Source organism: Rana temporaria, chromosome 2, assembly GCF_905171775.1.
Source record: "Rana temporaria chromosome 2, aRanTem1.1, whole genome shotgun sequence".
Lineage (NCBI taxonomy): Eukaryota > Metazoa > Chordata > Amphibia > Anura > Ranidae > Rana > Rana temporaria.
The window spans coordinates 365,163,592-365,189,926 of NC_053490.1; the positions used below are offsets into that span (position 1 = coordinate 365,163,592).

A 26,335-nucleotide genomic window follows, 5' to 3' on the forward strand; every position below is an offset into this window, starting at 1 on the left:
TTTTTTGGTGAATAAGCCCTGGCTGTCTGAATCCGCGTGTGCACTGAGATGTGAAGAGGCGGCTCGGATTTCGTGCCTAAAGAGAAGAGGCAATCTTTTCTTCTTCTCCCTTAGCCTTGCCTTCTTTGCTTTCAGTCTCCGAGCTGGTGTCTTGCAGAGAAGGAGGAGGAGGGGGCCGGGAGAGGATTGTCTGAATTTTTTGTCTGTGTGTGTTTTGGGAGGGGAGGGGTGCTGGGAGCAGATAGAGGTGCTGCTCTGCTCTTGTCTTTGTAGTGTCGCGGTGGGGGGGCGAGGAAGGAGGGTTTTTTTTTTTTTTAGCTGCTGTTCCTGAAGCCAGTCACTCTCTTGCCTTGGAAGAAGCGAGGACAATCTCTGCTTTCCTCTCTCAAGTTTTTTTTTTTATTATTATTTTTTCTCCCTGGATATTGGAGGGCTCGGGGGTTCCGGAGAGGCTGCCACCTGCTCTGGGGGCACACACATTACACGCACACTACACACACGCTACACAGAGGGTCTCACACACTTACACCGTGCCTATGCGGGCTGCACCGTTCTCCGGACTCCACGCTGCGCCACAAACTTCCACAACTTTTCCTCATCTTCTCCGCCGTTGTATGGATTGTGTCACTGGCATAGGAAGACGCTCGGACCGTATCCTGAGGTAATTCCTCCCCTCCTTCGTGTGTGCCACGAGCTCACTCACTTCTCTCACCGCTGCCCATTGTTTATTATTATTATTATTATTATTATTATTTGTATTATCTATTCTTGTTTATTTGGTTCATGTTAGTTATATACAGTAGCAATGTATGCAGCACTTTGTACACTCTACAAAGTCCATCTGGTTCAACCAATACCAGTCCTCCAGGAGCTTACAATCTAAGGTCTTTACCTCACAGGCTAGACAGGAGCCCATGAACCTAGCAAGCATGTCTTTGGAGCAGATATGTACAGGAGGTAGGTCCTTGTCTTCGCTAGGTTCACACCTGTGTCTTTTTTCGTGAATGCACGACCAAGGATTCAACATAGTTTCTATGGGTCCCGTTCACACTTCTGCGTTTTTTTTCGTGAAGCGCAGGAACGCACGACCCTTGATTTAATATAGTTTCTATGGGTCCCGTTCACACTTCTGTGTTTTTTTTCCGTGAAGCGCAGGAACGCACGACCCTTGATTTAACATAGTTTCTATGGGTCCCGTTCACACTTCTGCGTTTTTTTCCGTGAAGCGCAGGAACGCACGACCCTTGATTTAACATAGTTTCTATGGGTCCCGTTCACACTTCTGTGTTTTTTTTTCGTGAAGCGCAGGAACGCACGACCCTTGATTTAACATAGTTTCTATGGGTCCCGTTCACACTTCTGCGTTTTTTTTGTGAAGCGCAGGAACGCACGACCCTTGATTTAACATAGTTTCCTATGGGTCCCATTCACACCTGTGCATTTTTTTGTGAAGCACAGGAACACACAACCCTCGATTTAACATAGTTTCCTATGGGTCCCATTCACACCTGTGCATTGTTTTGTGAAGCACAGGAACACACAACCCTCGATTTAACATAGTTTCCTATGGGTCCAGTTCACACTTATGCAGTTTTTTTTGTGAAGCGCAGGAAGGCATGACCCTCGATTTAACATAGTTTCCTATGGGTCCTATTCACACCTCTGCATTTTCATAAAGCGCAGGAACGCACGACCCTCAATTTAACATAGTTTTCTATGGGTCCCGTTCACACCTCCACATTTTCATGAGGCGCAGGAACGCACAACCCTCTATTTAACATAGTTTGTATAAATCCTATTCACACCCCTGCATTTTCATGAAGCACAGGACCATACGACCCTCAATTTAACATAGTTTTCTATGGGTCCCGTTCACACCTCCACATTTTCATGAGGCGCAGGACGCACAACCCTCAATTTAACATAGTTTGTATAAATCCTATTCACACCCCTGCATTTTCATGAAGCACAGGACCATACGACCCTCAATTTAACATAGTTTCTATAGGTTCTATTCACAACTCTGCATTTTCTTTGCAAAGTGAAGAAATGCACAACCCTCGATTTAACATAGTTTCCTATGGGTCCTGTTCACACCTGTAGGTTTTTTTTTTGTGAAGCGTAGGAACGCACGACCCTTGATTTAACATAGTTTCCTATAGATCCTATTTACACCTGTGCGTGTTTTAGTGAAGCAGAGGACCCTTGATTTAACATGGTTTCCTATAGGTCCCGTTCACACCTGTACTTCTTTTGTGAAGTGCAGGAACACACGACTATCGATGTAACGTGGTTTCCTATGGGTCCTGTTCACATCAGTGCAGTTTCCAGATGAGGAGCATTAAGGTGATTAGTGCACTTGCGGCAAAAACAATTGAACACTATCCAGGAAAAGTGACTTCTACTTTGTTAACCAGTGTTTCTCAATTCCAGTCCTCAAGGTGCACCAACAGCATGTTTTCAGTTTTTCCCTCAGATAAAACGGCTGTGATAATTACTAAGGCAGTAAAACTGATCAAATGACCTGTGCAAAATTAATGGAAAGCCTGAAAACATGACCTGTTGGTTGCGCCTAGAGGTCTGGAATTGAAGAAACACTGCTTTCAACAAAAAAAACAGCCAAGTACTGTCCATTATACTTTTTTTTCAAATTTGCATTAATATTCAAATTTTCAGGACAAGCTTTTCGGGATATACCTCCTTCTTCAAGGTCCAAGCAGTCCAGGGAGTGATTGATTGAACTTTGAAGAAAGGCATAAACCTCAAAAGCTTGTCCTAAAATTGTGGATATTAGTGCAAATAAAAAAAAAGTATCATGGGCAGTACTTGGTTGTTTTTTGTTAAACTTTTTTTTATGCAGGAAGATGCGTTTTGGGGTCCATAGACTTCAAAGGGAGCACATGAAATAACATGTATACTTGTATTTTTTTGTGCATTTTTTTAGGTTTTGTGTTTATAAAAAAAAAAAACGCATGACGCATTGAACTGCATTTAAAAACACGCTTAAAAATGCACCCAAAAGAGCACGAGAAGCACATACAGGTGTGAACCTAGCTTGAGGATTTGGGGATCCTGAAAACAAGTGTAAAAGTAGTCTAACCGAGGCTTCAATGGTTGCCTGAACTCCACTAGAAGTTTGGCAAACACATAAATCACTGCACGATACATAATATGGCAGCTTGCTAACCCTTATGTGATAGTTGCATTTGTTTTTTTCTTTATTTAAACTTCCTCTCCTAGGGTGACAACTGTGCTGGGCAGTATGGTCACCCCTAGGTCAGGAGGGTGTTAGGACTACATGACAATGGGGTTAATTTACTAAAACTGGAGAGTGCAAAATCTGGTGCAGCTCAGCATAGAAACTAGCTTCCAGGTTTTCTTGAACGAGCTGAAGTTAGAAGCTGATTGGCTACCACGCAGAGCTGCAGCAGATTTTGCACTCTCCAGTGCTAGGAAATCAACCACAATGTGTTACGAGTACATAACACCGGGGAGAGGGGTTTTATAGTCCACAGAGATAGCAGGAAGCAATGCTAACTCCAGGAAGTTATCACAAGATTTCTGGCTGGATGAACAGATAGATATTTGTATATTTTAGTAAAACACTTTTAATGGTGTATTTAAGAGACCAAACAGAAGCAAATAATTTTACATACAAATCTGACCTACAAAGGAAAGTATCTTTATTTAAAAAAAAATTGTGACACTTGTGTCCATTGACAGTCACAAAGATCCTTACGCATGTGTTAAAGCTTTGTAAATTCTGCCTTTAGTCATAGTAAAGGGTCCCAGTGCCTTCCATTGGGATGATAATTATTTTTATCAACATAGCATGGCTTCAGTGTCCAACCTGGCGATTTATTATAGCTTGCCAACAAATGATAGTCTTCTCGTGGCTTTTGTTTATAGATAAAACAAAGCATGTGTTGAGTTTCTAAGCAAGGGATCTCAGAGTACTCTATTTGTACATTTTAAAACTGTGTAGTATACTATAAACACTTTATTTTTACTAAATTCATCTCTCTTCCAGTTTAAATAAGTAGTGTGTAAACTAGGTTTAAACCATGAGTGCAACTATTACAGCAAACAATTGCGTCTGATGTGCCTAATTTCACACAGCACTTGTGAAAAGGATCCTCTGACTGGGGTTTAGGGCAAATCTAGTGAGACTTGCCTGTCACTTCCCCATGTGCTAACGAGGTGACAGTAATCAGGGAATGATTGCTCCCATTATGTGTGTGGGTGTTTTGGAGTGTGTGCTTGGTATGTAAATATATGGAGATATGTTGGGAATATAGATGCCAAAATATACATGGTTATTAGAACAAATGGCAACATAATTTGCATTATCCTATATATCTGTAGATGCAGTAAAGCACTCATATTTAGTGTACTCATTTAACCATGTGGCCTGAGGGCTGCCTCTTCAAAGACCACTACTAGAAGCCTGTACGTTCCCAACTGGTGGATCTATTTTCTACATGAAGCTTTTGTTACATCTTTTGTCAGACACAATTTCAGCCCTGTTAGCACATGTTCGCTTTTGGAAGGTGCATATGTTGATACGTTTGCTTTGTTATGTACCCAAAATCATCTGTATGTTCTGCTTAAGCATCACTTTTGTAAACCTGCACACTACATTTAAAAACTTTTTAGTTCTATGAAAACACCTAATGTGAACACACATAGGTGCATTTTGCATAAGATTTAACAAATGTAAAGCCCAAATCAAAGCTTTTTATGAAGAAACAACTGTCTGAGACAATTGAAAATAGCAGACGACTGGTAGAATGATTTTCCAACAGGCTGGAAAGTAATTTTTGCAGATGGCCTTGCAAAACAGATAACAGATATGATTTTTTTATGTACACACATAGGTTATGAAAAGGCCATTGTTTTAAAATTATCTGGTAGTGTTCAAAGTGCAAATGTAAAAAAAAAAAAAAAAGACTGGTCTTTCCAGAAGTCATAAAATGGTCAACAATATATATTACTAGTGATAATTAACTTTAGATTTTTTTTTATTGATACGAAGATACTGATTATTGTATTTTCAAAAATTCAAGCCATGTATGGGCAGCATTAGTTTTCCTCCTAGTTTTTTTTTTTTTTTTTGACCACCTCTGTCTGACCTTTGCTGGCTCAACCTTCATTTATGGCATTGCTACTAAAGTGCTCATTTCTTCCTAGAAAGCCTCTTGTGTGGCTTTTGTTTGTATACTGTCGTCAGGATGGCTAGCATGCATACCTTTGTTTGTACATAGGTTAATCATTAGATGTATGAGTCCGAGAGAAATCACTCCAATAACGAAACTTGGAAATTGTTCACATTTTCATATGGATTGAGCAGTGTTCTGCATGATGTACAATTAACCTATGATGTGTGATATGATACTTTATTATATATAAATATGTATGTGTGTGTATATATATATATATATATATATATATATATATATATATATATATATATATATAAAATCTTTGATGCTGGAGGTAATATGCATAGATGCATAGAAGACATCTTTTGTAGTACTTTCAGAGTTTTGCACTCCTGTGATTCATAATATCTGCACTTGTTTCAGAATGTAACGATAGTGAGCTGCAGTGTAAGAGCATGTCTTGGCTGTGTAAAATGGCAGTTATATAACTATGGCACTTTGTTTTTTTATTAAAATAATAGTGCTTTTAAACCCACTATCCAAAAGACAAAGTATAAAAAAATAATTACTACTGATTTGTTAATAGACTACTTCTATAACTGGGTGCCCTCAGTTACCATACTTTCCATATTATTGTAATGCTTTCTTTATCATTTAGTTAAGTCCAAAGGCAAATGCAATTTGCTAAATAAAAGGTAAAGGTATTTTGTGTAGTATTTTATAAATGCAGATAAGAAAATGAACTTGCAAGACTTCTTATCCTGAAATGTTTAGGGGGGTTCAGGGAGAAAAAGTAAAACATTAAAAAAAATTGTATCTAAAAGTATCTAAAAAAAGTAATTTTCTGAGCCAATACCTGTGCAAACTACTTAATGTGGCAATTGTGGACTTAGAAGTATTAGTGCAGTTGGCAAGGTGCCTTTTTTCTCTTGAGAGCTGTGAGCACCCACTGCTTAACAATGTAGCAAAATCCAAGTGGAATCCAAAGCTTCAGCCTTTCTGTTAGTATTTTTACAAGTAAGTAAAAGTTACATTTTTGAAGTGTATGCGGATAACAGGCAGCAGTTCCGAAGAGGTCTTTGTTGGAATGCATGTTTTTTTTGACTCTATGATTGATTTAGGTAGTTTATAAAGATTAAATTGTGACAAAATTAGAACTTTTAACTTCACAAAATGTTTCCTTAAAAGAGATGTATATTATTCTTGCATAAAATTAGGGTCTGCATCTTGTTAGGACCAAAATCATTTTCATTGATGAGTGAAAGGGAAAGTTTGTAAACCACCCATGTCTTCCAACCCCTCTTTCTTGTTTCCTTTGTAAACACAGAAACACATTTGGCTTTTTCTGTCTTTTTCCACTTCACGTGCTCTGGTTAAAAACTGTACTTCATGCCACTTTTTCTTATTTGTGCCTTGTGTTTTACAAGGCTTGTCACCGAATCAATGTTTAGGGTGGCACCACACTGGTTCAAAAGTTTTCAAGGCTCTTGAAGTATACTGTTACACTCATCAGTGTCTGGGTACCCATCTGTTACTGTGCAGTGTCTACATTTTTGTTGTCTGCTCCAGTTATGAGGGAAAGTTAAACTCTGATATATAAGCCAAAACACAGATGCCATTTATTCTTAAATTTCTAAGCGATGTGCTACTGTCTAGCTTGCATGTAATTACATTTAATTTGTAACACTCAAGTATTTCCTATGCTGCTTCAGTGTATTCTGTAAGTAAGGTTTATTAGCAAAGAAAAAGTAAATACATAATTATTGTAGACAGAACGATACTGTTATTTTGTTTTGACTATAAAATCAGTAGGAAGAACTTGTTATGCAGCAGGACATGTATGCTTATTTTTACTGCTGTTGTGTTTTTCACAACTGTAATGTGCTTGTTGCAAAGACAAAAACATTTGTAGAATAATTCCTAATTTTCTCCCACTTTTGTTTTTTGTACCACATTGTATAAATATAGAGAAGCTGTAAGAATGAAGTAATGCATTTTTTCTATGTAGACAAACACCTGTTGTGTTGGATGCGTTGGCAATGTGTCATCTAATGTAGCATTACATGTGAATGCTTCCTAATATCTTGGGGGTGTTGTCTTTCAGGGAAGTTAAGAGATCTGATTTTACCATCAGTACTGTTGACATGTCAGGAATCACAGAGCATTTTCTTTCTAAAATGTTAACTCAGCTTTCTAAACAAAGTTAATAAAATAACAGTGGAAAGTTGTGGAGAGTAATTCTACAGGACTTGTGTGATAAGTGGTTTAGTTATCACCCAGATACATAGGCTGGAATGGATTGTGCATATAAAACTACATGCATATATCTGCATCTGAGTTTAGGGTGAAGAGCACAGGAGAATGAAACCAGAGGAAGAGTTATTTATGTATTGCTCCTTCAAGGCCAGAGAAACCAGCTGCGAGTCTCTGTAGGAACAAGGATGTAGTTTTTTGGGTGAGGATGGGATATTTGCACAGCTGAGACCAGCATGTCCTAAGGGAGGGGGCATGATACTGCACAGTTACCCAACAGCGGCTCCCAGACCCCATAACTTTGGTGTGTAATGAGGCAGGAAATGTGCCATTAAAATCCAAGCGTGTGCAGTGAGGCCACCACAGTTGCATATTCTGTAGCAAATGTGACATTGCGTGGGTGATCCTGTCAGCGCTACACTTATTTCCTGTGAAACTATATGACACTGCATGTTTTTATACTATTGTGTGCCACATTCTTTGACACAAGTGGGCTTATTCACAACATACGGCAAAGTCCTATACCGCATAACAACCAATGAGAAGTAAATTTACTAAGATTCAATTCTGATTAATTGTTCTGGGTTATTGTACTTAGTTGTCAGAATAAATCCAAATGTGCGATTCTCAATAATGTGACAGTTTGGTCACTTTTACCCCTTACGATTGTGCATGGCAAAGACCACCAACCTGTCAGCATTTTAAAATATATTACAGGGGGACATTGTTACTAATGTCATGATTTCAACCCATCATACATGACTTCAGACCACAATGTTTGTCATGATATTGACATTAAATTTGAATATTAATACTTTTTTTTTTTCGTATTCTAAACTCAGCTTGTACATTAGTATTTATTTGTTGATTTCTTGCCAATATTACATGATTAAAAGATTATTGGCAAGGCAAAATAAAAAGCATTTTCTGATGAGTATAAAATCTAGGGGAAGTTTCCATGGAAATCAATTTATAAGGATACATCTCTAATATTTAGACCAGGTATCAAGACTAGTAGCCTGAGATTTATCTCAACTGTCGCTTCCCTTTGAAGCATTGTCATCTGGATACATTGGATGTCTTTATTTTCTGTTAATTATAAGTCTGTCAAAATCTCTATTTGGCGCCTAGGAGAGAGCTGTTGGGCACGCAGCAGTTACGAGAAAAAAAGTAGTTTGCCAGGAAAATTCAGTCTTGGTGTGGCAGTTTTTAAAATAATTATTTGCTGTAGCCCAGTGTAATATGTTATTCTGCATCTTTTGACTGAAGTGATAAATTTAAATAAAAGGCACAAAATCCTCAGATTTTCCACTGCGGATTACTTGGCAACTGCAGCATGTGAGCAAATGACAATAACATTGTGCATTCTTATTAACAGCTTTCCTCAAGCTGATTTTAGGCTGGTGGTGTATAAAACAGTATATGTTATGGGTCCCAAGCATCATCATAGACAGAATGGGAAAATATGAATAATGTAGTGCATTCAGCTATACTTAGTTTTACGATAAAAATATTCTCACAAAGGTTATTTGCAGTCCTTTATGGCATACTTTACATATGATAGTGTTGTTTATGCTGACATGTCTGTGGATTCAAAGATAAATAATTGTATTTGTACTATACCATTGAGATGTACATATGTTGTTCTTATACACTTCTCAAATTGTTAAACAGTGTCTCTACATATCTTGATGCGCTTAACTTTTACCACTAGTACTTCACAGAGTACTCAACAAATCCCAAATGACAAACAACCAACCGATGTATGTCACTCATCTTGTTAGTGCAACAAAGGTGTCTGTAAGTGAAATTGGGGCTCCTGTTAGGTACCTCATTGGAGGAGAAATTGCTGACATGAATGCTTTCTTGACATCAGTATTGTGTAGGATTCTGTCATCCTGATGTTAATCTTCTAATGTGCTCGTGCGTCAGGGAATGCAGAAATAATAACAATAAAATGTAAAGTAGATTATAATGTTCATTAGTTTTGATATGTGAAATATTGTTTTGTGTTAAAAATCCATTTGAGCTTGCAAGAAAATACAATCTGTCTAGAGCTAATACTTATCTCTGTAACCACCTACCTCAGTTTCAATGTCATGTATACAGTTTATTTGGCTATTCCTGGTAGTTTTTCTCATTTATTAATGTTGAATAAGCTGATCAGCTGTTTGTAAATACAGTGATAACAGCACACATGGTGGATATTATAGTTTACTTGATGCCTAAATGGCATAAATACATAATAGGTGAGGTTGAAAAAAGACACAAGTCCATCTATTAAATTACAGCATTTATTTACAATATTATTAATCCACAAAATTGGCAATGGTTTTGTGCTATAAAACTGACACTGATAACAGTATCAGAAGTAAAGTGCTGGAGTTTCACAGCCGATTTGCGTCTATTGACTAATAGCAAAGAACAATTTTCATTCAGGTGAACATGCTCAGAACAGACATAGCACCATGCCTTATGTATAGAAATATTTTGATTTAGTGGTTCCTTCATCATAATCCCTCTGACATTGTTTGTTGTCTTGTTAAAATGGTTACACTTTGGCGTTAGATGTGGTGCTCTAGGCTCAAGGTTATGTGCCACTGCTGATCCCTAAGCATGTAAGTTCCCCCTCTGTTTATAAGGATTTTCTCAACGCCTTTAGGTCTATTTCAATAGACCTACCTAACACATATACACTAAAGCCCCATACACACAGATTTTCTGCAGATTTTTGTCTTCAGATTTACCAAAACCGTATAGTGCAAGGATCTGCCTGATTGCATACTAATTGAAACTCTAAAGGTTTGACCTCATATTATATGGTTTTGGCAAATCTGAAGACAAAAATCTGCAGAAAATCTGTGTGTATGGGGCTTTAGTGTATATGTGTTAGGTAGGTCTATTGAAATAGACCTAAAGGCGTTGAGAAAATTCTTATAAACAGAGGGGGAACTTACATGCTTAGGGGGTTTAAGTGTGTGCCAAATGCATAAGCACATCCTTGATTTCTATAATTAGTATACCTCTAGTTCACCCACCATGATGAAGATTCAGACAACAGTTGCAATAACTTGCTAGCATAGATGGGACGATCTGTAGTCAGAATTTTAAAGCAAGCACCATATGCAAGATGTTGTGTGAATAATAGATTTTTACTCAAAGGTAGTTTATTCAGTAAACAGCCAAACTCTGGTAAAGCCATGCGATTGAAAATTTTTAAACATGGAATGAACACATCTTGTATCGATCTTCCAGTGAATAGCAACTCTGCTTTCCCATTGGACAGAGACTGGTGTGCTTAAATAAAATTATCTGGTTCTCTTTGCTAAATATGGACAGCAGTAGAACCCATTGATAAAGGGTAAAATGATATTGATATTTTAGCCTTATTTTAGAGATAGATTCCACCAATTTATAGAAGATTTGTTCTTGCAGATATGTCACCATAAACTAGATGTAATTCCTTATTTTCACTAGAGGAAAGCTTGGAGGTACTTTCCTAAGGGGGTATAACTGTGTATAGTTTTATTTTTCTTTATTTTCTTCCTTCAATGTTAAAGTTGTAAGTTTGCATTTAATTTAATCTGTGAATGTGCATTTCACATTTTCCAAGGAAAACCTTCATTTTGAAGTAGCTCAATTCTTCTTGCACCAACTTTTCAGAAATTCAAGAGCATGTTTTGAGATTTAAACATTTTTGTCCTGTGCCTTATCTTTTTTCATTATATCTATAAATCTTTGTCTTGTCTCTGCATATTGTATTTTGTCTATGTCTATTGGCTGCACATCTGTTTCTTGTCTTTATTCCGTCCTGTCCTTGCACACCATCCCTGTGTGTATTATGCGTGTGTCTATTATGTCTGTATGTTGCGTCTGTACGTCTTTGTCATGTCTACTTTTATAACTTGTCTTGTGTCTCATAAATACATAAGGCTGCTCTGGAGCAGATACCTGACATTCCTCTTATAATCTGTTTCACTCTACACTTCATATACTGTCTGTTTTTGTGCACTATATGAACTGCCAGACCAGAGCTGGGATAAGGCTGTCTGATTAATGTATGTACAGTTCAACTAATGGGATCAATAGACCCTTTATAGTATGGAGGATGAATTAATGTAGAAAATATGTGCTTTGTCTCATGCTAATAGAACAATATGGTAAGATGAATGCCCAAATGTTTCCAACACATTCAGCATATTATACATGCGGATGTTTTGAAGTGCCACATACAGGCCAATTTATTAGGTCAGCGCCAAAAGCAGAAATGTTGAATAGCAAACCACAGGAACCGCATAGTTGTCACCTTATGTCAGTTTGGTGCAGCCAGACCAATAAAAAGTGATTAGCAAACGTCTATGCTCTGCTGCAGTATGCAGATTGCTTTACTAAATATATCTGAATTAAAAATAAAACTACCCACTTTTTAATTCAGTTATTTCTGATATATTATAAAACAACTTACCTTTTTAACGCCGTTTTTCACATTCACATTTTTTTTATTCTTGATTTTAGCTTTTAAAAAAAAAAAAAAAAAACTAGGGATATACTTATCTGTATGTTACTATTATTATAGACCAGTGTCGGCAGCTGTACATTTTTGGTTGAGTGTGTAGGAAAATACATGTTTATTTAACAACTGAAGCATAACAAGTGTACAGAATATAAATTGATTTGTGTCTGTACAAATTTTATTTTATTTTACTGACTCATTTGCATTATTGCATACTTTCGTATTTGTTCTTTATTATCTATTATATCACTTTATTACATAACACTTTACAGAACAACTCTTTTCATTTACAGAACGCCTTTCAAAAAATTAACTGCCCAAAAGGGCTTATAGTCAGATCCTCCTATGCTCTCACAAGTACACATCATTAGATCCTCGGTATTTCAGTGTTGACTATTATGTAACTTGTTTCTAAGCCCTGTCAGGTTTTCATTGCTGTGTTACATGGTCACCGGAATAGGAAATGAGGGGAAATCCTTCAACTGAGACACCTGCTCTGGTGGCAGCTGTTTAAAAAGGGATATCCCTCGCTTTGGGGAAATTTCCCCTCACTTCCTTGTTGTGTCTACAGGACAGGAAATTCTGGTAAATCTTCCCAGTAGCAAACACAGAAAATTGAACCTGCCAGGTTATTTTCAACCTTTACTATCCCATACTCTATCAAATGTTTTCTCTTCATATCTACTTAACGCTACTGAGTGTATATATTAACTTGCCTTCAAATATACTAAATTAAAATAACATAAACTGATTGTGTTTAAGGGAAGAATCACATGAGCTGTTTTTTTCCAGCCAGAGCACATTTGTCGTTTTTAATTCAATGACATAAAAACTTTACATAAGTGAAGTGCGGTGTAGCTAAGTGTAAAGCTGTGATTTACATGTATCATTGTGGGTGCTATTAAGAGATATACTAAACTTTATTACACAAAGGCATACTCTGGCTGTCTGGCACATTTATGGTCTTTAGTACCACTTTTCAGCATGCTGGGTTTGGGGAAATGCCCATTAAGATCTATAGGGCTGATTACTTCAACATACACTGCAGTTAGATATTGGACTTGTGCCAAGCCACAAAAACACATCTGTAAGGAGACAAATTTTACCACAATATATCTCTTGATATTATCTATGGAGGTAAATGGAGCATGTTTATCGCGAAGAAAATTAACACTTGACAACTGGTGCTAATTAGTGTATATTTTCCCTGCCTTTCTTTTTATACAGAATCTAAAAACTTGTAAGGACCAGTCAGTTTAGGCTCAGCAGCCATAAAACTGACCAAAGTTTGCTTATCCCCAAACCATGTATTTTCATGTGTCCATTTAAGTTGATGGAGGAAGAAAAAGTGTGCAGACAGCAGTGGTGCCAGCTTATCTTTGAGGAAATTATAGTGATCGAACAAGGTTATCAAACCTATGCAAAGTGGTCAGCCAGCCAGTGTCTATTCTACAAATGTCATAAACATGATGTTGGTGTCCAGTATGACTAAAACCACCCAGATTGGGGGGGGGGGGGGGAGTGATCATCTCTTGTATGGGCAGTTTCTTTGCTCAAAACAAAGAAGGAAATGGATTCAGAATACCTAATTCAGATTCCGTGTAGTGTCGTATATGCGTATATTACACTTTATTTGTATACCATCTAACGTGCATCACATATGGTATACAGTTAGATTGTATTTAAAGAGATATGACTGAATATATTGCTTCCTTTTTAAACAGGGCAGACATTAGTTATTTTAATGTTTCATATTTTGATTATTCTTTCAGTTTTTTTAATTAATAATATGTAGGAAAGAATAAGCAGAGATTGATTTTTACCTTTCCTAAATAATACTACAACAACTGTCTTTTCTCTTTACGGTGAAGTTTGAAAAGTTAGCATGAACTGTATATATTTCAATTAGATTACTTGGATTACTTAGAGTGATCCTCTTTTTAACAAGACTGCCACAAGGCCACAGCTAGTTTTAAAGAAATTGCTGATTTCTGCTATGAATACTCATTGCTTTATAAGAATTCATAATCATTTAAAATGAAGGGTGATGTCAGGCAGTTTTTTAAGCTTTTGTGGTGTCTTTATAGAGTATTTGTCATGCTCGTGTGAAATGCCCTGGTGTTTTTTTCAGTGCTGAAATGTGCGGTCCTCTATCTAACATGGCCAAAAATTCTGCCCATTTATTCCTTTTTGGCAGGCTGATAAAAAGTGTTAATAGTGTTTTATAATTGCTAGATGCAGAGCTCAAAGTGCGCATCTGACAGTGGCCTAGTATATACAGTATCTCACAAAAGTAAGTACGCCCCTCCCATTTTTGAAAATATTTTATATCTTTTTTATGTGACAACACTGAATAAATTACACTTTGCTACAATGTAAAGTAGTGAGCTATCCCCTTAAAATAACTCAACACACAGCCATTAGAGTCTAAACCGCTGGCAACAAAAGTGAGTACACCCCTAAGTGAAAATGTCCAAATTGGGCCCAAAGTGTCAATATTTTGTGTGGCTACCATTATTTTCCAGCACTGTCTTAACCCACGTGGGCATGGAGTTTACCAGAGCTTCACAGGTTGCCACTGAAGTCCTCTTCCACCCCTCCATGATGACATCACTGAGCTGGTAGATGTTAGAGACCTTGAGCTCCTCCACCTTCTGTTTGAGGATGCCCCACATGTGCTAAATAGGGTTTAGGTCTGGAGACATGCATTACCAGTCCAACACCTTTACCTTCTTTAGCAAGACAGTGGTCGTCTTGGAGGTGTGTTTGGGGTCGTTATGTTGGAATACTGCCATGCGGCCCAGTCTCTAAAGGGAGGGAATCATGCTCCACTTCAGTATGTCACAGTACATGTTGGCATTCATGGTTCCCTCAATGAACTCTAGCTGCCCAGTGCCAAAAGAACTCATGCAGCCCCAGACTATGACACTCCCACCACCATGCTTGACTGTAGGCAAGACACTTACCTGGTTGCCACCACACACGGTTGACGCCATCTGAATTAAATACGTTTATCTTGGTCTCATCAGACCATAGGACATTACGGGATTTTTTGTGCATCATCTTTAGAAGAGGCTTCCTTCTAGGACAACGGCCATGCAGACCAATTTTATGCAGTGTGTGGCGTATGGTCTGAGCACTGACATGCTTATCTTTGAGGAAAATATAGTGATCGATCAAGGTTATCAAACCTATGCAATGTGGTCAGCCAGTCAGTGTCTACTCTACAGATGTCATAAACATGATGTTGGTGTCTAGTATGACAAAAAACACCCAGATTGGGTGATGTTCATCTCTTGTATGGGCATACAAACCCCCTTCAATCTCTGCAGCAATGCTGGCAGCACTCATGTGTCTATTTCCCAAAGACAACCTCTGTTTACGACGCTGAGCACGTGCACTCAACTTCTTTGGTCGACCATGGCGAGGCCTGTTCTGAGTGGAACCTGACCTGTTAAACCACTTTATGGTCTTGGCCACCATGCTGCAGCTCAGTTTTAGGGTTTTGGCAATCTTCTTATATCCTAGGCCATCTTTCTGTAGAGGAACCATTCTTTTTTCAGATCATTTAGAGAGTTCATTGCAATGAGGTGCCATGTTGAACTTCCAGTGACCAGTTGAGAGAGTGAGAACGATAACACCAATTTAACACACCTGCTTTCCATTCACACCTGAGACCTTGTAACACTAATGACTCACATGAAACCAGGGAGGGAAAATGGCTAATGGGGCCCAATTTGGACATTTTCCTTTACGGGTGTACTCACTTCTGTTGCTAGTGGTTTAGACGTTATTACTTATTTTATGTTTATTTATGTTATGAGTGGACAGCAAATTTACACTGTTTTTCAAGCTGTACACTAACTACTTTACATTGTAGCAAAGTACAATGCCTTCAGTGTTGTCACATGAAAAGATAAAATATTTACAAAAATGTGAGGGGTGTACTTTTGTGAGATACTGTATATATGTACCGCTGATTCTAATTATGGGTCCATGTCAAGAACATATTCTTAATTGGCATTTTCTAGCGATAATAGCCTTTAACATGCGTGTTGGGAGAGTATTCATTTAGCTTAGGCTAGCCATACATGTTTATCCATACGTCAGTTGATTTCTCCCATTCACGCTAAAAAGCATGGATAGGAAAATCTCTGCTGCCAGCTATTGTTGTCTGACAGTCGCGGCATCCACGCTGTCTGAATAACCGAATAGTGACTGCAACTGATCGGATGTAGTCACTGTTTTGGCAGATAATTTTCCTTTGATTTTGACAATGACATTTGTTGCTTCGAGTGGAAGGGCCATTAACAGCTTGACTTTTAGCTGATACTAGCTGAATACCCGGCGTTGCCCGGTATTCCTATCTTAACCTTTTGGGGAGGAAAATCATAGTAATATAAATATACCCATCTTTTATATAAGGGTGTAGGTAAGGGTTAATTTAACTGTCATATATTTTTATTTGGCATATAAGTAATGTGTGTACCAGGTATTATAGAAATATCTCCAGGCGTACAGAAATTATGTGGGAACATACATTTCCCATTGATTTGCATGGGACTTTAAACAAAAACCCCGACCATCACAAATGGGGGTAGTTAAGGGATAAATTAACTATCATATAGTTTAAGTGGACATATAAGTAACATGTGACCAAGTGTTATCGAAATATGTACAGCCGTTTGGAAGTTATGAAGTAACATGTATTTCCCATAGAGTTGAATGGGACTTTAAAGAAAAACCCCGACCATGGCAAATGGGGGTGGGTAAGGGTTAAACCACCTATCCTATGTTTGTTGCTGACATATAAGTAACATGTGTGCCAAGTTTCATGTTAATATCTTTAGCCGTTTGGACGTGATCCTGGAACATACATACATACATACATACATACATACATACACACACACACACGTTGAGTTTTATATATATAGATTCTGAAATTTGAGCCGTAAATGGCGTAATAAAGGGGTTGTAAAGGCACATGTTTTTTCACCTTAATGCATAGAATGCAATCCGAGGATTAGCGGCCCTCCAGCTCCCCGTTTACTTACCTGACCCCTCGAAAGTCCTAGGCCGTCCTGGCTTCTCGGCCAGGCTTCTAGGCTCATTCATTGGTTGATTGATAGCCACAGGCTGTATCACTACTGGAGCGAGCCCACAAGAACTAACCTCCATGGGAGAGAGCTCAGAGGGACAAGAGGTTCCTGCGAACCAGGCAGGAAGGGGTTAAGTTACTGAGGTGAAGCTCTGTTCACTTTGAACTTCCAATCATGTGAAAGGAAATATAAAAAAATTATTGATTATGGATACTAGGGTTGTCCAGATACCGATACCAGTATCGGTATCGGGACCGATACCGAGTATTTGCGCGAGTACTCGTACTCGCGCAAATACTCCCGATACCAAAATAGAATACTTTTTTTTTTTTTTTTGTGACATCGAACACAAATTGGATGGCACCATTGGATGGCACTGATAGGTGGCACTGGCATTGATTGAATGGCACTCATAAATGGATGGCACTGATAGGTGGCACTGGCATTGATTGGGTGGCACTGATGAGATGCACTAATAAGCTGCCTCCCTGCACTGATGCACTAATGGGCACTGATCTGCACTGATAGGTGGCACTGGCTAGCTGCACTTTTGGGCACTGGCACCGATGAGCTGCACTGACAGTGATCACTCCTTCAATGATATGTAGTTTTCCAGTACCGTATGCTAAAAAACAGCCCCACACCATGATGTACCAGTTCTTCATAATTCTAAAGAAAATATCTTTGGTCTGTATTGTGGTTTGAAAACGGTCACATGACATTAAAAAAAAGTATCGGTATTCGGTATCGGCGACTACTTGAAAAAAAGTATCGGTACTTGTACTCGGTCCTAAAAAAGTGGTATCGGGACAACCCTAATGGATACACAGCTTTGCATTATTCACAAAACGTAGGTGCAAGTGAAAATTCACTACTCCTTTTATTGGTTTATTAATAATGCCACTTATTATGGAACCTCAGTGTTGATATAATTCAGATTCAATTCAATATTAATAGTCCTAATCCAACATCTCACAAAGCCTTGACATGCTTCAACCTAAGTTTTGCAGGTAATATGAAAATACAGGGTTAGGCTGGATTCACACTACTACACTACTTTCATCCTACTTTGCTCTGCTACATTGGTCCTACATTTATCCTACATTGGTCCTACATCCATCCTACTTTCATGTACAGGATACTACTTTGGTCCGACTTCAATGATATTCAATGGGCCTGAAGTAGGATCAATGTAGGACCAAAAGTAGTACAGGGAGCATTTTCAAAGTCGGACCGACTTGTGTAGGACGCTACAAGACGCTCTCATAGGGAAACATTGAACACCGAGCAAAGTAGGATGAAAGTAGTGTAGTAGTGTGAACCCAGCCTAAATGGAAGGGAAAGACCAGTTGTATGCTCTGCTCTTTTTGTATTTTCCCTCTTAGGACTTTCCTTCCAAGAATGTCTAAATTTATCTTAGTTATCTCTACTAGTGCTCCTCTTCTTCTTCTCTCTCGCTTTTATTTTTATTTTATTTTTTACTATGGATTGATTTTAATTTGACGGAACAGAAAAAATACCATGCTTCTATTATCTCCTGCCTGACAAAAAATATAAGGAAAGTTGCCTAGTCTTTGTGTTGGGACTTCTTTAGGCAATGCTGCTCAGCGCATCCCAGAAAGGCTGGTGTGAATGAGCTCCTGCTGTGAAGTCCTTATTATGATGTTATGGAACACACTATACAGTTTTGTTATTACACTACCTTCACCTATTAATTTCATATTTGCATAGCTTTAAAGCAGAGTACCACTCGTTTGTAAGTTTATTAACCCCCTTGGCGGTATTCCCGAGTCTGGCTCGGGGTAAGATTTCAATACCAAAAGCGGTATCCCCGAGCCAGACTCGGGGCCACCTCGCAGCATCTACAGGCACAAGTTACTTACCTTTTCCCTGGATCCTGCGATGCCTCCCCGCTGTGTGAGCGAGCGGCATCCTCGCTCGATTCACACAGTGCCTGTGTGCCGCTGATATCCGTTCCCTGCAACGTTACGACGCACGGGGGCGGAGAACGGTGCCAAATTCAAAAAAATAAATAAACACATTACATACAGTATACTGTAATCTTACAGATTACAGTACTGTGTGTGAAAAATACATACCCCCTTTTTCCCTAGTGGTCTGCCCAGTGACCTGCATGTACTTTTATATAATAAAAACTGTTCTTTCTGCCTGCAAACTGTAGATTGTCCATAGCAACCAAAAGTGTCCCTTTATGTCAAGGGTGATTTTAGAGCAGCTAGAAAACAGCGATAATAAATTAGAATCACTTGCCGAATTGAGAGATAGCGATTTGTGGGGAAATTCGTCCTAAAAAAATAAAAGTAATGACAGTGACAATTCTGCAACTGAGCAAATTTCAGTGTTTTTGATTTGATTACATTATTGAATAATTTTTATTATGATTACATTATTGTTATAATTATTTATAGTTACCGTATCTTTGTATAGCGCGCCCCGGGGTATAGCGCGCACCCCCAACCTGGAAGGGAAATTTTAGGAAAAAAAGAAAATACTTACAGTTTGAATGCCCCTCGTCGGTGTCTTGCCCGGCGTCCATCTGTGGCCCTGGTGGTGTCCTCCCCGTTTCTCCCACGCTGTTTCTAAGTCGATCCCTGCTTCCCACGCTGTGTTTGAACGCCGCCGCCGACATATACCAAGCGCAGTACACTCGGCCACGCTCGGCTCCTTTCGCATAAAGGCTAGTAGGTGGGACAGGGCGTGACCGCGAGGGGAGCCGACCCTTGCCGAGTGTACCCAAGTGTACTGCGCTCGGTATATGTCGTCGGCGGCGTTCAAACACAGCACGGGAAGCGGGTATCGGCGTATATCGCGCACCCACGATTTTCCCCTTATTTTAAGGGGAAAAAAGTGAGCGGTATACGCCGATAAATACGGTATTTATTATATTATAATTTATGATTTTGTGTTTCAAACTTTATCATACCCGGGATGTCTACTACACTCTTGTTTGGACAGATTTAAGTGAGTTATTCCTAAGAATTGCAGGCCTACAGTATAAAACGCCAAATTTCCATGCAAAATAATTGTACCGCTTTTGGTACAAAATTCCAGACATAATCATACCGCCAGGGAGGTTAAAAGTCAGCAGCTACAAAAAGTGTAGTTGCTGACTTTTAATAAACACACAATAACCTGTCCCACGGTCCAGTGCTGCGACCGTCCAAAGCCTCGCCTCTCTCCCCCGCCTCTCCACGGCGCAGGCATTGCAGATGTTGGACCCTGGCTGTGACAGCTTGCAGCTTCACAGCCAGGTGCGCATGTGCGAGTCACGCTGCACTCTCTTAGTGGCCAGGCAATCTCCTGGGACCTGTGACGTGTCCCAGAAGATTTCAGAGGGAAAGGGGGAGAGGAGGAGGCGGTGAGGCAATGAGAGCAGGAAGTGGGAGCTGGGTACCTGTCAAAACTAGGTACCTGCCCCCCCCCCCCCACAATTTAAGGAGTGCTTAAATTGGAAGTTCCACTTTTGGATGGAACTCAGTTTTAACTACAGCTGGCTATACACCGGAAGAATTTTGTACAAAAAGTTTAGCTTTCAGAATGCTCATTTAATTTTCCAATGGTTAGTGGGGTCAAATCCATATTAGTTTTTGACCATAGTGGTGAAAAAATTAAAGGAGCAGGTTGGAATTTTTTTCTTGAACAAGCAAAAATGTAATTGTACATATTATAATGAAGCCTGTTGAATACATCTGTACATTCAAAAAACTGATTCTGAGATTTAAAAGGGATTTCAAACAAAATTAGTTGCCTCAATGATGGCAAATTGGCAAGAAAGAATATTTTAAGAATGTTCTGACAATTTTCATTAAAAAAAGTTAATGCAAAATTCTACTAGACAGTTTAAAAAATAGTTATTTCTACAGGCTTATGCATTTGGCATTATATGTTCATCCTTAAACTGATAACTATGAGTAATTTGATTGCAAAAGTGTCTCCAGAAGGCAGTCTTGGTGAGTCAGGAATTGTTCCTTTGGAAAAATTATATGGCAATCACTTTTGTATGTAGCATTTAAAAATATCATAAAAGCATTAGATGTACAATATTTCAAGCGTGGATAACTGAGATGGTGAAAATAAAGCTGAAACTGATTTAATGTTAATTTTCTGTAAATACTGTGTTTGTAAATAAATGTGTTTTAAATATGTTTTAATGGAGGACACTCAGCAAACAAAAGGGCATGTGTAAAGCCTTTTAATTTTTTTTACTGTAGATATATACAGTGGGGAAAATTATTATTTGTTCCCCTGCAGATTTTGTACATTTGCCGACGTAAATGAAGGGTCTATCATTTTTATCCGAGGTGTATTTTAAATGATAGAGACAGAATATTAACCAAAAATCCAGAAAAAACACATAAAACAAATGCTATAAATTAAGTTGCAGTTCAGCGAGTAAAATATGGTCATAGTCAGTATTTTTCTTCCTTCAAACACAGCGAGTTGAGTGAATGCCATAGATCTCGATATTGGTCTCATCTGACCACAGCACTTTCTCCCAATCCTTCTCGGAATCATTTTGATGTTCAATGGCATGACTGTACATGTGCCTTCTTGAGGAGCAGGACTTGCCGTATTTGGTGGAAGAAGAATGTTGACCCTATGACTCTAAGAACACCATCCCTACATTTAAGGACGGAGGTGGAAACATTATGCTTTGGGGCCATTTCTCTGCTAAAGGTACAGACTGATTTACCGCATTGAGGGGCCAATGGATGGGGCCATGTAATGTATTGTAATATCTTGGATGAGAACCGTCTTCTTTCAGCCAGAACACTGATGTTATGGATGGGTCTTTCAGCATGACAATGACCCAAAATATGCCGCCAATGCAACAAGAGTGGCTCAAGAAGAAGCGCATTGAGGACATGGAGTGGCCTAGCCAGCCTCCAGACCTTAGTCATATAGAACATTTATTTAAGAGGGAGCTGCAGTGGCTCAACGCGATTGGCACTGTGCTGACAAGCCATTCACCTCTGCAGCTAGGGGTTCGGATCCCGGTCTCAGCTACATGTGAATTGAGTTTGGTGGTCTCAGCCCGGCTCCCAGTGGGTGTGCTATGCGAGGTAAGCCTGCGCTTAGTACGCCCACCCCCCTCCCACAAAAACCACCACACTTACACGCACTCGAAATTGGGTTAACATGCACGCACTTTGACCACGCGGTCTCTAAAAAGAGAGGCGAAGGACTTACGGGGCTGGTTGAGCGGGCTAGATCCTCTCACTCCCTTATAGGGAGTCCCTCTGCCCCGTTGGGCTTCAAAGCGGAGCAGGTAGGGCGGGCTGTGTAGGAGGACCCCCTCACACACCTGCCATTGTCACTCGGGGCATGGAGAAAGGTGGCAGATTGCCTCTGGGGGAGGCCCTGCCTTCTCCCAACTCCTGCAGTCCGGCTCCTCTCTCGAGTACACGCACAAAATACACTTTAAAAAAAAAAAAATATAGAACATTTATGGAGGGAGCTGAAATTTTAAGTTGCCAAGCGACAGCCAAGGAACCTCATAGATTTAGAGTAGATCTGTAAAGAAGAGTGGACCAAAATCCCTCCTGAGATGTGTGCAAACCTGAAATTACAAGAAAACGTCTTACCTCTGTGCTTGTCAACAAGGGTTTTTCAACCAAGCACTAAGTCATGTTTTGCTTGGGGATCAAATACTTATTTTACACACTCTGGGTAATTCTGTCTCTATCATTTAAAAAACTAGACCCTTAATTTCTTTGTAAGTGAGCAAACTTAAAAAATCTGCAGGGTTTTAAATAGTTATTTTCCCTACCGTACATACCATAGTTCAGCTTGACTTGGGGTACTTTACCACCGCTCTGTAGCAAAAGCGCGGTTAAAATGTGTATGCTGTGATTTTCCTGTGTTTCAGATGCGTTTGCTGTGCTTTTTCTAGTGTGTTTTGGGTTGCCTGCACATGTGATTTTGCAGAGATTTCCATTAATTTAAATTGGAAGCTACGTTTTTTATGCGGTTTTGAAAATCGCACCAAAGATGCAGCCTGCAGGATTTTTCAAAACGCACTGCACCTTTAAAACAAAGTAGTGTGAAAAGTTCCCTAGGATTTAAAGAGAAAATCTTTTCTTGCCTTTTCCTTGTAAGAAAAAAAAACACAGGACAACCATATCAGTGTGAAAGGGCTCTTATACCTTACTGTGTGTTAATGTTTTTAAAATGTTGTTCCTATGTGTAATGTGTAATTACATAGCTGCAACCATATATGCTGATTACATTGGCAGCCTTTGCTTCCTGATTTGCAGGGTTAAAGCGGGGGTTCACCCGTACATAATACTTTTTCCCCTTAGATGGATGCTCGTTTTGTCTAGGGGAATCGGCTAGTTGTTTTAAAATATGAGCTGTACTTACCGTTTACGAGATGCATCTTCTCCGCCGCTTCCGGGTATGGGCTGCGGGACTGGGCGTTCCTATTTTGATTGACAGTCTTCCGAGAGGCTTCCGACGGTCGCATCCATCGCGTCACGATTTTCTGAAAGAAGCCGAACGTCGGTGCGCAGGCGCAGTATAGAGCCGCACCGACGTTCGGCTTCTTTCGGCTACTAGTGACGCGATGGATGCGACCATCGGAAGCCTCTCGGAAGACTGTCAATCAAGAAGGAACGCCCGCTCCCGAAGACCTATACCCGGAAGCAAAGGAGAAGATGCATCTCGAAAATGGTAAGTACAGCTCATATTTTAAAACAACTAGCCGATTCCCCTAGACAAAACGAGCATCCATCTAAGGGGATTAGTTGAAAAAAAAATTTATGGGTGAACTCCCGCTTTAAGCAGTGGTTGTTCTGTACTTCTCCTTCTCACAATGCAAGTGATGGTGTTCGTATGAATTGTACAGTGATACCTCGGTTCACGAACTTAATTCGTGAACTGACTCTGGTCGCGAACCGAATTGGTCGCGAACCGAGGCACATTTTCCCATAGGGTTCAATGTAAATCCGGTTAATCCGTGCTGACCTTTTTTTTGGGGTTTTTGAAGCACAAAAATATGAAAAAAATTACAATACACATTAGTACAGTATAGTAATGTATAAAGAGAGGACACTAACCTTGCTTGTGATGACTTCTGGCATGGAGGAAGGCAGGTGGGAGGCAGTTATTGTTTGGAGGGAGAGTCCCCCTCCATAAGGACATCAGGGGGATCTCCTTCAGGGGTTTCCTCTCTCCTTTGTCTCCTAGCTGCAGGCTCAGTTTTGCTGAAAAATCTGTCCAATGTCACTTGTCTCTTCCTGCGCTGCATAACCCTCCGGAAATGAGAGACCACATTATCATTCATGAGATTTAACACTCTGTTCACGACAGTTATGTTGGGGTGGTGCTTTTCAAAAAAAATCATGGCACTCATTCCATTTTTGCATAATGGATTTTATGGCATCACTTTCTTCTTCTTCCTCAGTGGAATGCTCCTCAAGAAGTGCCTTCTGCTGCTCACTGTGGAGTTCAGAAAGTTCTTCCGTGGTCAGCTCCTCCCTATGTTCCTCAACAAGCTCTTCCACATCAGCACCATCAACGTCCAGACCCATACTCTTGCCCATGGACACAATTTCCTCCACTACCTCAGCATCAGGCCCTTCAATGTCATGTTCACGTTCAGCGACACATTCTGGCCACAGTTTCCTCCAGGCTGAATTTAGGGTTCGGGGAGTGACCTCTTCCCAGGCTTTGTCAATGAGGTTAATGCAGTGGGCAACATTGAAATGTTTCTTCCAGAAGTCTTTCAAAGTCAAGGACGTCTCTTCAGTGACATAGCGCCTTTGTGTACAGCTTCTTGAAGTTGCAGATGACTTGCTGGTCCATGGGCTGCAGAAGTGGTGTTGTGTTGGGGGGGAGGAACTTTACCTTGATGAAGTCATACTCAGCATCCATATCATCCACCAAGGCTGGAGGGTGTGCCGGGGCATTGTCCATCAGAAGAAGGCACCTTTCAGGCAGCTGGTTATCAGAAAGATATTTTCTGACGGTGGGTGCAAACACCTCGTGCAGCCATTCCATAAACAATTGCCTTGTGACCCAAGATTTGGCATTGGCTCTCCACATGACGGGCAGTCTGGCCTTGTTCACATTTTGTTCCCTAAATGCACGAGGGGTCTGAGAATGGTACACCAGTAGTGGTTTAATTTTCAGATTGGCGCTTGCGTTGGCACACAGCAAAAGGGTCAATCTGTCCTTCATGGGCTTGTGCCCTGGTAGTGCCTTTTCCTCCTGCGTGATATAGGTTCTGTTCGGCATTTTTTTCCAAAAGAGCCCTGTTTCATCACAGTTGAACACTTGTTGAGGGACGTATCCTTCTGTCTTCATGAATTCCGCAAAGTCTAACTTGTAGGCTTCTGCTGCGGCCTTGTCAGAACTGGAAGCCTCACCATGTCTAATCACACTGTGGATGCCACTTCTCCTGCGGAATTTTTCAAACCACCCCCTACTGGCTTTAAATTTGTCACTTGCTGCAGTTGTAGAGGGGTTTCTTTGCAGTAAATCACTGTGCAATTTCCTGGCTTTCTCACAGATCATAGCTTCACTAACGCTATCACCTGCCAGCTGTTTCTCATTCAACCACACAAGAAAAAGTTTTTCCACCTCTTCCAGCACTTGCGTCCTCTGCTTGGTTAACATTGTTACTCCTTTTGCAACATCAGCTCCTTTGATGGCGGCTTTGTTTTTCAGAATAGTCGAGATTGTTGACTTTGCCATCTTGTACTCCGAGGCCAGATCAGTCACACGAATACCACGGTCATGCTTTTCTATAATTTCCTTCTTCAGCTCAATGGTTATTTTCTTCACAACCTTGCTGTCACCTTTACTACTGCTCTGCACTTTCTTTTTGTCCCCATGCTTGCGCTGCACATTCTTGTCACCTGCATTTCCCCTTTGCACATTGTCACTTGCATTTCCACTTTGCACATTGTCACTTGCATTTCCCCTTTGCACATTGTCACTTGCATTTCCCCTTTGCACATTGTCACTTGCATTTCCCCTTTGCACATTGTCACTTGCATTTCCCCTTTGCACATTGTCACTTGCATTTCCCCTTTGCACATTGTCACTTGCATTTCCACTTTGCACATTATCACTTGCATTTCCACTTTGCACATTGTCACCTGCATTGCTGTTCTTGTCACCTTCATTGCTGCTCTGCACTTTCTTCTTTCCACTATGCTTCTTGGGAGCCATATTGGGTGTGCAGTGAACTGTACAATACAGCAAGAACAGCACTGTAGTACAGTACAGTACTGTATGTGCTAAAAAGCACACCAAAAATCAAAAAATACCTTGAAATG

General features: G+C 39.8%; 1 protein-coding gene across 4 annotated transcripts in view; it reads left to right on the top strand.

The window, feature by feature from the left end:
* The first annotated feature begins 283 nt into the window (after positions 1-283).
* FOXP4 (forkhead box P4) overlaps positions 284-26,335 on the top strand; it is a 124,370-nt gene continuing 98,318 nt past the window's right edge. For 2 of the 4 annotated variants that reach the window (XM_040337664.1, XM_040337662.1), the window contains exon 1: positions 287-661. The gene's annotated coding sequence lies outside the window, so the exon portion shown is untranslated. Of the gene's footprint in view, positions 662-26,335 lie in introns of all 4 variants that reach the window. The other 2 variants (XM_040337660.1, XM_040337665.1) reach the window with 2 other exon arrangements.